The sequence below is a fragment of the Nerophis ophidion genome, linkage group LG14 (genome assembly GCF_033978795.1).
Source record: "Nerophis ophidion isolate RoL-2023_Sa linkage group LG14, RoL_Noph_v1.0, whole genome shotgun sequence".
Classification (NCBI taxonomy): domain Eukaryota; kingdom Metazoa; phylum Chordata; class Actinopteri; order Syngnathiformes; family Syngnathidae; genus Nerophis; species Nerophis ophidion.
Genome location: NC_084624.1, coordinates 4,506,572 through 4,520,774, shown reverse-complemented (window position 1 = coordinate 4,520,774; position 14,203 = coordinate 4,506,572). Strand labels below are relative to the sequence as shown.

The following is a 14,203-nucleotide window of genomic DNA, read 5'->3' as shown; positions in this document are numbered from 1 at the left end:
TGCAATCTCACTAAAACACTATTAAAACAATAAGCAGATAAGGGATCTTCCGGAATTATCCTAGTAAATGTGTCTAATTACATCTGAATGGGTCCCACTACCGCCGCTTTTTTTTTTTTGGTGCTTCACTCTAACTTTCCTCATCCACGAATCTTTCATCCTCGCTCAAATTAATGAGGGAATAATCGTTTTTTTTTGGTCCGAATAGCTCTTGCTGCTGGTGGCTCACATTATAAACAATGTGAGGATGTGAGGAGCCCTCACACCGGTGACGTCACGAGCACATCGTCTGCTACTTCTGGTACAGGCAAGGCTTTTTTATTAGCGACCAAAAGTTGTGTGAACTTTATCGTCAATGTTCTCTACTAAATCCTTTCAGCAAAAATATGGCAATATCGCGAAATGATCAAGTATGACACATAAAATGGACCTGCTATCCCTGTTTGAATAAGAAAATCTCATTTCAGTAAGCCTTTAACCACCACATTAAACATAGTCAAGACAATCCTGACGTTTCATAGAAAAAAATCGACGCATTGTCCAGCTATTTACGGACATATACTTTCATGATTAAATAACTTTTACTGACAGTGAATATCGGCTCCAAATATCAGTTACCGGCCTCTTTCAACAGTAACAATTGGTATTGGTCCTCAAAAAAAAACATAGTCGATCTTTACTCATTTCTGTTTTTTGGATGTTGGTGCGCAAAGCATAAAGATATATATAAGAAAGACTGGATAATAGGGGTGTAACAATTCATTTGAACAACTATTCAAATCATAATTTGAGGTTGCAGTTTCAGCGACTAGTTTATCTAGAACAGGGGCGCTCACACTTTTTCTGCAGGCGAGCTACTTTTCAATTGACCAAGTCGAGGAGATCTACCTCATTCCTATTTATAATTTATATTTATTTATTTATTTATGAAAGAGCCATTTTTGTTAACAAGTTAATGGTGTTTAATGATAATACAAGCATGTGTAACACATATAGATTCCTTTCTTTCATAAAGACAAGAATATAAGTTGGTGTATTTGATTCTGATGACTTGCATTGATTGGAATCAGACGGTGGTGCTGATAACGTCCGCATTTTCAAATGGAGGGAAAAAAAAAGTCCTTCTTTCTGTCCAATACCACATGAAAGTGGTTGGATTTGGCATCTCATTTGTCCAACTTGCATACTCCTTTTTAAACACTTTGTTATGAGAGTAGCATATGTGTGTGGCCCTTTAATGTCTGGCAGCAGGTGAGTGACGTCAGTGAGTGTGCGGGTGGGCAAGCAAGTGAGAAAGCAGTCGCTGAGGGCGGGGGAGAAATACATTGGCATCAAACTCCGTAGCTTGCTAGCTTGTTCACGCTAGCTTTCTGAGACTCTTATTTTGTTAGCACAGGCAGGATGAAACAGGTCTTTTATGGTGAAGACAGGAACTGTGCAGTCGGTCTTTAGAGTTTTGACAGTAGGTACGGAGTCTCTAGAAATAAAATGTGTTTCTCTGCGTCCGCCCTGTTAGTGATTTTTTTCTTAAATATGAGTTCGCAGCAGCCAGCGTCATCTCACAAGATCCTCGGGTGCCGAGAATGTCAAACAACTGACGAAAGTGAAGTCTTGGTATGATTGATGATTGCTCATTTTTATGTATATTTTTTAATGCCTGGCTTGAGATCGACTGACACACCCTCCGAGATCGACCAGTCCATCGCGATCGACGTAATGCCCACCCCTGATCTAGAGTGATAAAATTCAAAAGAATTCTGTGAGCTGTGATCGATTCAATAAGATTTTACAAAAAAATTCAACCCGTGTGACTAAAATATGTACTGGATACTAGATATTGCAGGGGAAGTTTCCTATATTCCTGTTATTTATAGCAAGGGAATTAGGTTTTAATGACTTATGGATACAAATAGAAAAGCAAACAACAATTAATGGCCAATGCAACCAACATTTTAAGTTTTATTAAAACCAAGTCATATTATGTTTTTTCCCCCCTACATTTAAGACATTACCTTGTGGTCTACATAACATGTAATGGTGGTTCGTTTTGGTCAAAATGTTGCATGGATTATGTTATACAGACCGTATAAGTCGCTTTTTGGTTGTCTGTTCAGGATACGCTGTTTTGTGGGCCGTCTTATTTACATGGCTCCACTTCCACTGCGTCTTTTCCCTGTCATCCATGCTGTAGTCTCCACTGCTTCTATATGGAGGCTACGCACAAATGGAAGTTACAACAATACGATACTTTTTAAAAGATTTGTAACGGTGAAGTAGGCCTGGGCGATATATCGATATACTCGATATAAATATGTCTCTGTGCGATATAGAAAATGACTATATCGTGATATTCGAGTATACGTTCTCACGCAGTTGCTTTTAGCTGCTGGCATTAAACTACATGCGTTTCCCACTCTTTCTTGTCTCTCCTTCTCACAGAGACATAAAGCAAGCGCACCTTCTTACATAAGTCACATGTGCAACCTCACACGCTCCCGTGGAGCAGAGAGGTAGCGAAATAATAACATTAGCTGTGATGCTAACAGTGCGGTGCGAGTGGTAATACGAGAGAAAGAAGGTGCGAATCTGGTAACAAATGAAGGAAGAATTCCCGAGAAAAACAGCACGGGGTCCATTGTCTGGCGGTGGTTTGGCTTCAAGCGGTAAGATATTGAACAATTATGCGGCAAAAGCGTAGCTACAAAAAGTAGCACCACTGCTAATTTGTAGCATCATTTGAAAAGTCACCTGCTGAAGAATGAAGAGTGCCTGAAAGTCCGCATGTCAACATCTCCGTTCGGTGCCACACCAACAAAATGCAGAGGCAAATATTTCCATATCAACACCGTATGAAAAAAATAGTGAAGTGAATTATATCTATATAGCGCTTTTCTCTAGTGACTCAAGCGCTTTACATAGTGAAACCCAATATCTAATAATAATAATGGATTTGATTTATATCGCGCTTTCCTATTGTTAGATACTCAAAGCGCTCACAGAGAAGTGGGAACCCATCATACATTCACACGATGGTGGTGGTAAGCTACATCTGTAGCCACAGCTGCCCCGGGGTAGACTGACGGAAGCGTGGCTGTCAGTTTGCGCCTACGGCCCCTCCGACCACCACCAATCATTCATTCATCATTCATTCACCGGTGTGAGAGGCACCGGGGGCAAAGGGTGAAGTGTCCTGCCCAAGGACACAACAGCAGCGATTTTGGATGTTAATAGGTGGGAAGCGAACCTGCAACCCTCAGGTTTCTGGCACGGCCGCTCAACCCACTACGCCATGCCGCCCCTAAGTTACATTTAAACCAGTGTGGGTGGCACTGGGAGCACGTGGGTAAAGTGTCTTGCCCAAGGACACAACGGCAGTGACTAGGATGGCGGAAGCGGGAATCGAACCTGCAACCCTCAAGTTGCTGGCACGGCCACTCTACCAACCGAGCTATACCGTCAACGACAGGAGATAACGTCCACAGGAACCTACCACATAGCGAAGGACATACATTATTTGATTTCCTATTATGCAGCTCATTTTTATTTGACAGTTTTTAAAACATTTTGTGTGACATCATGCACAAAAGTGCACTTTATTTGTTTTAAACTATTGTAGTGGCGTTCTGTACAAAAAGTCCACTTTAATTTAGTGTTGTTTAGATATGTCATCTTAGTGACATCATGCACAAAAGTGCACTCATAGCTTGTTTTAAAATGTCTGTGACAATCTTGCACTTTCTGTTTTGAAATGACATGAATGTTTGTGCCATTGCTTAATAACTGTTTAATAAACACAGTTTTGGTCAATTGACTTAGTTGTGATTTCCCTCTCTGCATGAAAGTATAAAATGAGCATAAATTAATGCAGTATGAACAAGAATATGTTAATGTAGACACATAGAATCATCATACTGCTGTGATTATATGTATCAAGTGTTCACTCAAGCCAAACGCAAAATATCGAGATATATATCATGTATTGCGATATGGCCTAAAAATATTGAGATATTAAAAAAAGGCCATATCGCCCAGCCCTACGTTCAAACTCTAATTAAATCCACAATGGAGCAGCATCTTCTCATCCGTGCCTCACTAGTGCAACAACGCCGGAAATGTGTCCCATGAAAAACCGTCCGACCGTAACTCTCTAATAACTACAATTATGTGGGTGAATAACATAAACTCACTACACTGGTAGTTTTTAGCGCTTCCATAGCGAGATATAAGTTAGAACTTTAAGCTACTGTATATTAGAAATGGCAACAGCGGAGTATGAATGTCCCATAACGAGAAGATAGTGAAAAAAAAGAAGCTTATCGACTACGGCATCTACACGGACTACAGTGGCAGACGTGCGCAAATTTTCAGGACTTATGCAGATCTGAAATACACATCAGCAGGTATCAGAAGGTAAGAAAAGTTGGTTTTGAATAATATTACCAAACAAAAACGCCAGATAATATGTCTGCTTATGGGTGCCATTTTGCGGTCCTTGTACACAAACACACATACCATAGTGATGCTGGTATCTCTGACTACGGTGGCCGTAATGGGCCGACAATCCAAGCGATACGGCTTCAAAATCATTATAAAACATTTTGACAGATTTTTGAGTACCGTGGGTAATGTTCTTTATTTTTAATGGAACATTTAAAATGTTGGTGTCGTTTACTGGCGTCATATTGCAGTCTGCAAGTATCTCTTATGTGTGACTACCATCTACTGGTCCCATTTATCATTACACTATGTACCGAATAAAATAGTTTCGAGGTCGGTAACTTTCCTCTGCTATCTTGAGTGTTTAGACCTGCCCAGTGGCCTTGTGGTCAGAGTGTCCACCCTGAGAATGGTTCAAAACCCCCGGCCGAGTCATACCAAAGACTAGAGAAATGTGCCCTGCTTGGCACTCAGCATCAAGGGTTTGAATTAGGTGTTAAATCACCAAATGACTCCCAGGCGCGGCCCCCGCTGCTGTTCACTGCTCTCCTCTGGGGATGGGTCAAAAGCAGAGGATAATTTCACCGCACCTGGTGTGTGTGTGACAATCATTGGCACTTTAACTTTTAGCACAACCAGAATTATTCTGTACATTAGCCACACCGGGTTATAAGGCGCACTTGTCCATTTTTGAGAAAATGAAAGGATTTTAAATAGGCCTTATAGTCGGAAAAATACGCTAAATAGCTTCTTAATGATAAGGGCAAAACAGGTGTCTGTGTAATGGAAATGGGAAAAGAAGTGAATGTGTTTTCATATCCGGACGGCGTGGCCAAGTTGGTAGAGTGGCTGTGCCAGCAGTCTGAGGGTTGCTGGTTCAATCCCCACCTTCTACCATCCTAGTCACGTCCATTGTGTCCTTGGGCAAGAGACTTCACCCTTGCTCCTGATGGGTCCTGGTGAGCACCTTGCATGGCAGCTCCCTCCATCAGTGTGTGAATGTGTGTGTGAACGGGCGAACGTGGAAATACTGTCAAAGCGCTTCGGGCTCCTTAAAAAGGGGTAGAAAAGCGCTATACAAGTACAACCCATTTTTCCATTTACCAATTTATGCATTCTAGCTAGCGATAAGGAAATGAGCAATACCACCATGACTTTTTCAAAGTGCGGCAATAAATCCAGTAAATATAAAAAATGTTCACGAGTGAGGGAAGAGTGGATGGTGAGATCGACAGGCGGATCGGTGCGGCGTCTTCAGTAATGCTGACGCTGTATCGATCCGTTGTGGTGAAGAAGGAGCTGAGCCGGAAGGCAAAGCTCTCAAATTACCGGTCCATCTACGTTCCCATCCTCACCTATGGTCATGATCAAGTGTACAAGCAAATGAAATTAGTTTTCTCCGCTGGGTGGCGGGGCTCTCCCTTAAAGATAGGGTGAGAAGCTCTGTCATCCTGGAGGAACTCAAAGTAAAGCTGCTGCTCCTCCACATGGAAAGGAGCCGGTGGTCCGGGCATCTGGTCAGGATGCCACCCGAACGCCTTCCTCGGGAGGTGTTTAGGGCACGTCCAACCGGTAGGAGGCCACAGGAAAGACCCAGGACACGTTGGGAAGACTATAGTATGTCTCCCGGCTGGCCTGGAAACGCCTTGGGATACCCCGGGAGGAGCTGGACGAAGTGGCTGGGGAGAGAGAAGTCTGGGCTTCTCTCCTTAGGCTGCTGCCCCCGTGACCCGACCTCGGATAAGCGAAAGTCAAGTGTGGGGCAAAAGCCTTGTTATAAAAATTATTATCACTGCTAATATGTAGCATCTTTTGAAAAGTCACCTGCTAGAGAATTAAGAGAATTTCATTACGTTCGTAGTAACATACCGCATAGCGAAGGACGAACACTATTTGATTTCCTATTATGCAGCTCATTTTTATTTGACACTTAAAATGTCTCTGACAATCTTGCACTTTCTGTTTTGGAAATGACATGAATGTTTGTGCCACTGCTTAATAACTGTTTAATAAATAAAGTTTTGATCAATTGACTTAGTTGTGATTTCCCTCTCTTCATGAAAGTTTAAAAGTAGCATATATTAATGCAGTATGAAGAAGAATGTTTTAATGTAGACACATAGAATCATCATACTGCTGTGATTATATGTATCAAGTGTTCATTCAAGGCTAAGGCAAAATATGGAGATATATATCGTATATCGCGATATGGCCTAAAAATATAGAGACATTACAAAAAGGCCAAATCGCCCAGCCCTAATATATCGGAATTGGTAGTTAAGAGTTGGACAATATCAGAATATCAGCCAAAAAGCCATTATCGGACATCTCTTATAACGATTTAAGATTTGTAGTTTCGGCCTTCACGGTGACAGAGTCGGGGTTCAATCCCCGGGCTCGGAATCTTTCTGTGTGGAGTTTGCATGTCCTGCCCGTGACTGCGTGGGTTCCCTCCGGGTACTCCGGCTTCCTCCCACTTCCAAAAACATGCACCTGGGGATAGGTTGATTGGCAACACTAAATTAGCCCTAGTGTGTGAATGTGAGTGTGATTGTTGTCTGTCTATCTGTGTTGGCCCTGCGATGAGGTGGCAGGTAGGAACCTATTTATTAACTCAAGAAATATTGGCTGGGCATGAGGTAAACAAACATAAACTACGGCGTGGAACAAACACAAAACTGTGGCAAGAAATAAATAAATAGACTTACGTGGACACGGCGTGAATCGAGCAACATGAACTGTGGATCGCATGAAAACGAGCAATGACGCCAGGCCGACTGACTGGCAAAGACAGGCTTAAATAAGGGTTTTGATTGAAAACAGGTGTGCGGTCCGAACACCAGAGTCAGGTGAAAATCATAAGTCGGCATGGTAACTAAACAAAACAAGGGAGCGTAAACAGGAACTAAAAAGAGTCCAAAAAATTAACAAAAACATAATCCAGACCGCCCTGCGATGAGGTGGCGACTTGTCCAGGGTGTACCCCGCTTTCCGCCCGATTGTAGCTGAGATAGGCGCCAGCGCCCCCCGCGACCCCAAAGGGAATAAGCGGTAGAAAATGGATGAATGGACTTGCAGTTTCAGTGCATGACACCGCGTACATTTTTTAAAAATTCATTACACCAGGATTAAGCTAGGGGCTTCACGGTGGCAGAGGGGTTAGTGCGTCTGCCTCACAATACGAAGCTCCTGCAGTCCTGGGTTCAAATCCAGGCTCGGGATCTTTCTGTGTGGAGTTTGCATGTTCTCCCCGTGAATGCGTGGGTTCCCTCCGGGTACTCCGGCTTCCTCCCACTTCCAAAGACATGCACCTGGGGATAGGTTGATTCCATCCATCTATCCATCCATTTTCTACCGCTTATTCCCTTTCGGGCTCGCGGGGGGCGCTGGCGCCTATCTCAGCTACAATCGGGCGGAAGCCGGGGTACACCCTGGACAAGTCGCCACCTCATCGCAGGGCCAACACAGATAGACAGACAACATTCACACTCACATTCACACACTAGGGACCATTTAGTGTTGCCAATCAACCTATCCCCAGGTGCATGTATTTGGAAGTGGGAGGGGCCTATCCCCAGGTGCATGTCTTTGGAGGTGGGAGGGGCCTATCCCCAGGTGCATGTCTTTGGAGGTGGGAGGGGCCTATCCCCAGGTGCGTGTCTTTGGAGGTGGGAGGAAGCCGGAGTACCCGGAGGGAACCCACGCATTCACGGGGAGAACATGCAAACTCCACACAGAAAGATCCCGAGCCTGGATTTGAACCCAGGACTGCAGGACCTTCGTATTGTGAGGCAGACGCACTAACCCCTCTTCCACCGTGAAGCCCGGATAGGTTGATTGGCAACACTAAATTGGCCCTAGTGTGTGAATGTGAGTGTGAATGTTGTCTATCTGTGTTGGCCCTGCGACGAGGTGGCGACTTGTCCAGGGTGTACCCCGCCTTCCGCCCGATTGTAGCTGAGATAGGCGCCAGCACCCCCCGTGACCCCAAAAGGGAATAAGCGGTAGAAAATGGATGAATGGATTTGTAGTTTCAGTGCATGACACCGCGTACATTTTTAAAAAATTCATTACACGAGGATTAAGCTAGGAGCTTCACGGTGGCAGAGGGGTTAGTGCGTCTGCCTCACAATACGAAGGTCCTGCAGTCCTGGGTTCAAATCCAGGCTCGGGATCTTTCTGTGTGGAGTTTGCATGTTCTCCCCGTGAATGCGTGGGTTCCCTCCGGGTACTCCGGCTTCCTCCCACTTCCAAAGACATGCACCTGGGGATAGGTTGATTGGCAACACTAAAATGGGCCTAGTGTGTGAATGTTGTCTGTCTATCTGTGTTGGCCCTGCGACGAGGTGGCGACTTGTCCAGGGTGTACCCTGCCTTCCGCCCGATTGTAGCTGAGATGGGCGCCAGCGCCCCCCGCGACCCCAAAGGGAATAAGCGGTAGAAAATGGATGAATGGATTTGTAGTTTCAGTGCATGACACCGCGTACATTTTTTAAAAATTCATTACACCAGGATTAAGCTATAGCTTTTGCATTTAATTTCCTAAAACAAACACTTGAAAGCTAGGGAACGGGCCTTTGAGAGCTCTGGAGAGTGACGGTTGCACGGTCAGCCATGTAAAAACAGGCAGCTTTTTGTAATCAGGCAACACCCCCCCCCCCCAACATGTCACTGACTGACTGGGAGCCTCCTGGCTTTTTCAAGCCACGCTTGCTTCCGAATGTATGAATTACATCAACATTTGCCTATTTTAACACACCATCGTACGGGATTTTAAATGCTGCATTATTACACTGGAGGAGGGAGGACCCCCCCCCAACTCCTGCATGTTGCCATGGCTGCTGCAATGTTACAACTCAGCCCCTTACTAAATTAGCCAAATATCTTATTTGCTTTGCACTCCACAAAAAAAAAATGCAATTATTTGCTGTTTGCGAACGACATGTCCACGCCATGTGTTGTATTATTAGTGTGTCACGTTAAACAGGAAGGTAAAAGAGCTGAAGACAAAAGCCCACCGCTGCAGCCCCCTGTACTGCCCCCAACACCCCCCCCCCCCCCTTTCCCCAGCTAGGCAGCTAACAGCTAACAGATCTACGCACTGGCTCCTTCCCCCCCTTCAGACATTTTCCTATCAAGTTAAAATGACTACTTTTAAAAACGCTGAAAAGTACCCTATTTCTTATCCCGCGCGTGTCGTAAACCCACGCGGACTTATTAAAAAATATTCCATTCGTCACGTACTTTACGTCACTTTAGCGCCGTGTTAGCCACATGGCTAACACCAACGAGCCCCAAAAAAAAGATTAAATAAAAACAATTTGCACTTACCTCTTTTGTGAGGAGTCACTAACTCACTAACCCGTTATTTCTCGTCCCCCTCCCCGCCCCCCCCAAAAAAAATATATATATATATAAGACGTGAAGCGTCGCCTACGGCACTGTGACGTTCATGGCTGCTTTTTTTGAAAACACCGTCCTCCTCTCCGAGAAAAGGCGAAGGAAAACACGCCAGCGGCGCGCCGTGATTGGTCCGGCCGCGGTCACGTGACCGGCCGAGCTACGCAGCGGCTTAAAAAGCTTTTCGGTCGGCGGGGAGAAAGAGAGAGAGAGCGGGAGAGAGAGAGAGAGAGAGAGAGAGAGAGAGAGAGAGAGGGCTGGTCGAGACGCCATTTATAAAAACGCTTTCCCGCACACATTCCATGGTAAGAAGAACGCCGTAGCTGTTGCGTTTTGTTAGCATATAATAGAGACCGTGTGGTGTGTGTGTATATATGTATATTGTTTTTAAATATAATATATATACGTATATACAGAACGAGAGAGCGCTTGATGACGTCATCTGTTCCACTCTCAGAACCTTCTGGAAATTAATGGCGGACGACAACCCCGTCTCGGAGGCACACATGTACCTTGTTTATTTTGGCACCCGCGTGTTCCTTCCTATTTTTATTTTAAATGTTTCGCTTCCCCTGAAAACGGCCAAAACCCCCTTTTGTTGTCGAAGCTGTTGCGCAGTGACATTTGCATCACGGTGGCGGGAGGGAAAGGGTCGGGGGGATAGACGCGTGCGCATGCGCGAAGGCTCCCATTCTGACATGTTGCAGAGCAGGCTCGGCGGTGGCCGGGGGAGGGAAGCTTGACTGGGGGGGACGGGGGGAGGGCGCCGGCGAGACAACAGAGCGCCACCGGGGCAAGATGAAAGTGACAGTGTGTGTGTGTGTGTGCGTGACATTCACACAATGGCTCGTTTCCATTCATGCGTGTTGAGATGTGTATAAGAAGCAAAAGTATGCAAGTGCCATTACATGTTTACACCATTGTATGCATGAGTATATGTGTCATGTTGTTGTCGCACTCCAGCCAGCTGAGTGGAGCTTATCTATTGTTTATTTTTGGTATCGGATAATAGAAAGTGCCATCTATCAATCTTCTGCTAATCCGAGGTCGGATTGCGGGGGCAGCAGCCTAAGCAGGGAAGCCCAGACCGTCCAGCTCCTCCCGGGGGATCCCAAGGCGTTCTCAGGCCAGCCGGGAGACATACTGTAGTCTTCCTTACGTGTCCTGGGTCTTCCATGTGGACGTGCCCGAAACACCTCCCTATGGAGGCATATTTGTAACAGTGTTAAAGTTGTTTAATTGTTTATACGGCCACCTTCAGTGTCACCTGTATGGCTGTTGACCAAGTATGCGTTGCATTCACTTGTGTGTTAGAAAAGCCGTAGATGTTATGTGACTAAGGTTTATTGGCGCTCTGTACTCCTCCCTACGTCCGTGTACTCAGCGGCATCTTAAAAAGTCATAAATTATACTTTTTGAAACCGATACCGATCATTTCCGATATTACATTTTTAAGCATTTATAGGCCGATAATATCGGCAGCCAGATATTGGACATCTCTAATCGTTATCTTTAATCATTGCAACGTAAAGTAAATAACGTTTTGTTGGTCAACACACCAAAGAAATTTGTCCTATGAGTAAAAGGAAAATTTAATTTATTGGCATCCATCTTATTCTGCTTATCCAAGGTTGGATCGCGGGGGCAGCAGCCTAAGTAGAGAAGCCGGGACTTCTCTCTTCCCAGCCCACTTCGTCCAGCCCCTCCCGGGGGATCCCGAGGCGTTCCCAGGCCAACCGGGAAAGATAATCTTCCCAACGTATCCTAGGTCTTCCCCATGGCCTCCTACCGGTCAGACTTGCCCGAAACACCTCCCTCGGGTGGCATCCTGACCAGATGCTCGAACCACCTCATCTGGCTCCTCCATATGGAGGAGCGGCTTTACTTTGAGTTCCTCCCGGATGGCAGAGCTTCTCACCCTATCTCTAAGGGAGAGACCCACCACCTGGGGGAGGAAACTCATTTGGGCCGCTTGTACCCGTGATCTTGTCCTTTCGGTCATGACCCAAATCTCATGACCATAGGTGAGGATGGGAACGTAGATCGACCGGTAAATTGAGAGCTTTGCCTTCCGGCTCAGCTCCTTCTTCACCGCAACGGACATACTGTAACATAACATAATAGTGAGAGTCCAGTCCATAGTGGATTTAACATAATAATGAGAGTCCAGTCCATAGTGGATCTAACATAATAGTGAGAGTCCAGTCCATAGTGGATTTAACATAATAGTGAGAGTCCAGTCCATAGTGGATCCAACATAACAGTGAGAGTCCAGTCCATAGTGGATCTAACATAATAGTGAGAGTCCAGTCCATAATGGATCTAACATAATAGTGAGAGTCCAGTCCATAGTGGATCTAACATAATAGTGAGAGTCCAGTCCATAGTGGATCCAACATAATAGTGAGAGTCCAGTCCATAGTGGATCTAACATAATAGTGAGAGTCCAGTCCATAGTGGATTTAACATAATAGTGAGAGTCCAGTCCATAGTGGATTTAACATAATAGTGAGAGTCCAGTCCATAGTGGATTCAACATAATAGTGAGAGTCCAGTCCATAGTGGATCTAACATAATAGTGAGAGTCCAGTCCATAGTGGATCTAACATAATAGTGAGAGTCCAGTCCATAGTGGATTTAACATAATAGTGAGAGTCCAGTCCATAGTGGATCTAACATAATAGAGAGAGTCCAGTCCATAGTGGATTCAACATAATAGTGAGAGTCCAGTCCATAGTGGATCTAACATAATAGTGAGAGTCCAGTCCATAGTGGGGCCAGCAGGAGACCATCCCGAGCGGAAACGGGTCAGCAGCGCAGAGATGTCCCCAACCGACGCACAGGCAGACGGTCCATCCCGGGTCCCGACTCTGGACAGCCAGCACTTCGTCCGTGGCCACCTAACCTGTGCCCCGCATCCACAAAGGAGTGGGGCAGAGCAGAAAAGAAACGGCAGATCAACTGGTCTAAAAAGGGGGTCTATTTAAAGACTAGAGTATACAAATGAGTTTTAAGATGGGACTTAAATGCTTCTACTGAGTAGGGTTGGGTCTCGTTTGAATTCGAACAATTCCGATTCTTTGTTTCGATTCCGATTCCTGGCGATTCTCGATTTTTGGGTTGAGAGTTTTCACCATATCCTTGCAAACATAAACAAACATGTAATGTTGCTGATACCGTTTAGCCCAGTATCAATTAGCTTAGCTCTAACGTTATCGCTTAACTAACCTAAATGTTGGAGATTCCACCTCTGAAAAGGGATGCAGTCTTTTGACTATGTGTGCAGTGACCTTTCTGTGGGACTGACATCTTCCCCGTTGCCGCTACGGTGAACGGAGGACGCTGAGCACATCGCGGAGTCTGGCTAGCAGGTTGTAAATTGTCTATGAAAAAATACGCAGGCTAATTTGTTAGCTGCGTCAACGTTGGCGCAACACACATTATTGCATATATATTTTTACTTACCGGATTCGGATTGCAGTGCAGTCACAAAGGTGCAGGCTGGGAGTCGGAGCCAGAGGAAGAGGCAGAGGAGGACGGTCGGCGCAGTGCGTCGAAGACGGGACACGCATTTATTTGTACTCCATGAACTCGGAGGTGCTTCATCATGTTCGACGTGCACCCTCCTAAGCACGACACAGTCCTGTCGCACGTGTTACATTTCGCTGATATTTAATTTTTTTTTGTAAAATAAAGCCACACTTTCGACCGCTGACGCCCGCTATCCATGCTTGACCGACTCGCTCGGCCACATAGGCTCGGCTATGCTAACACTTCTGGCGATGGGCGCTTCTTCGTTGGTGTTCAGCGAGTTCTTCTTCCGGTCGGCGGACTTGGTATGGAAACTAGGAATCGAAATTTAAACTTTTGAACGATTCCGGGAGAATCGGAAAGTTAGTCCCAGTTCCAATCGATAACTCGATACCCAACCCTACTACTGAGGTAGCATCTCTGACTGTTACCGGGAGGGCATTCCAGAGTACTGGAGCCCCAATAGAAAACGCTCTATAGCCTGCAGACTTTTTTGGGACTCTGGGAATCACTAATAAGACGGACTTCTTAGAACGCAGATTTCTTGCCAAGACATATGGTACAATACAATCGGCAAGATAGGATGGAGCTAGACCGTGTAGTATTTTATACGTAAGTAGTAAAACCTTAAAGTCACATCTTAAGTGCACAGGATGCCTGTGCAGGTGAGCCAGTATAGGTATATATGTATGTATATATGTATATAAAGGTATATACAGTATAGGTATATATATATGTATATCAAGGTATATACAGTATAGGTATATATGTATGTATATAAAGGTATATACAGTATAGGTATATATGTATGTATATATGTATATAAAGGTATATA

General features: G+C 45.0%; 2 protein-coding genes across 3 annotated transcripts in view; one reads left to right on the top strand and one right to left on the bottom strand.

Annotated features, from left to right (window-relative positions):
- ankrd12 (ankyrin repeat domain 12) overlaps window positions 1-9,910 on the bottom strand; it is a 101,601-nt gene extending 91,691 nt beyond the window's left edge. For both annotated transcript variants that reach the window (XM_061919680.1, XM_061919681.1), the window contains exon 1: window positions 9,769-9,910. The gene's annotated coding sequence lies outside the window, so the exon portion shown is untranslated. The remainder of the gene's footprint in view (window positions 1-9,768) is intronic.
- Window positions 9,911-10,125: 215 nt separating this feature from the next.
- Window positions 10,126-14,203, top strand: part of acss2l (acyl-CoA synthetase short chain family member 2 like) — a 70,903-nt gene continuing 66,825 nt past the window's right edge. The window contains exon 1 of the mRNA XM_061919682.1: window positions 10,126-10,142. The gene's annotated coding sequence lies outside the window, so the exon portion shown is untranslated. The remainder of the gene's footprint in view (window positions 10,143-14,203) is intronic.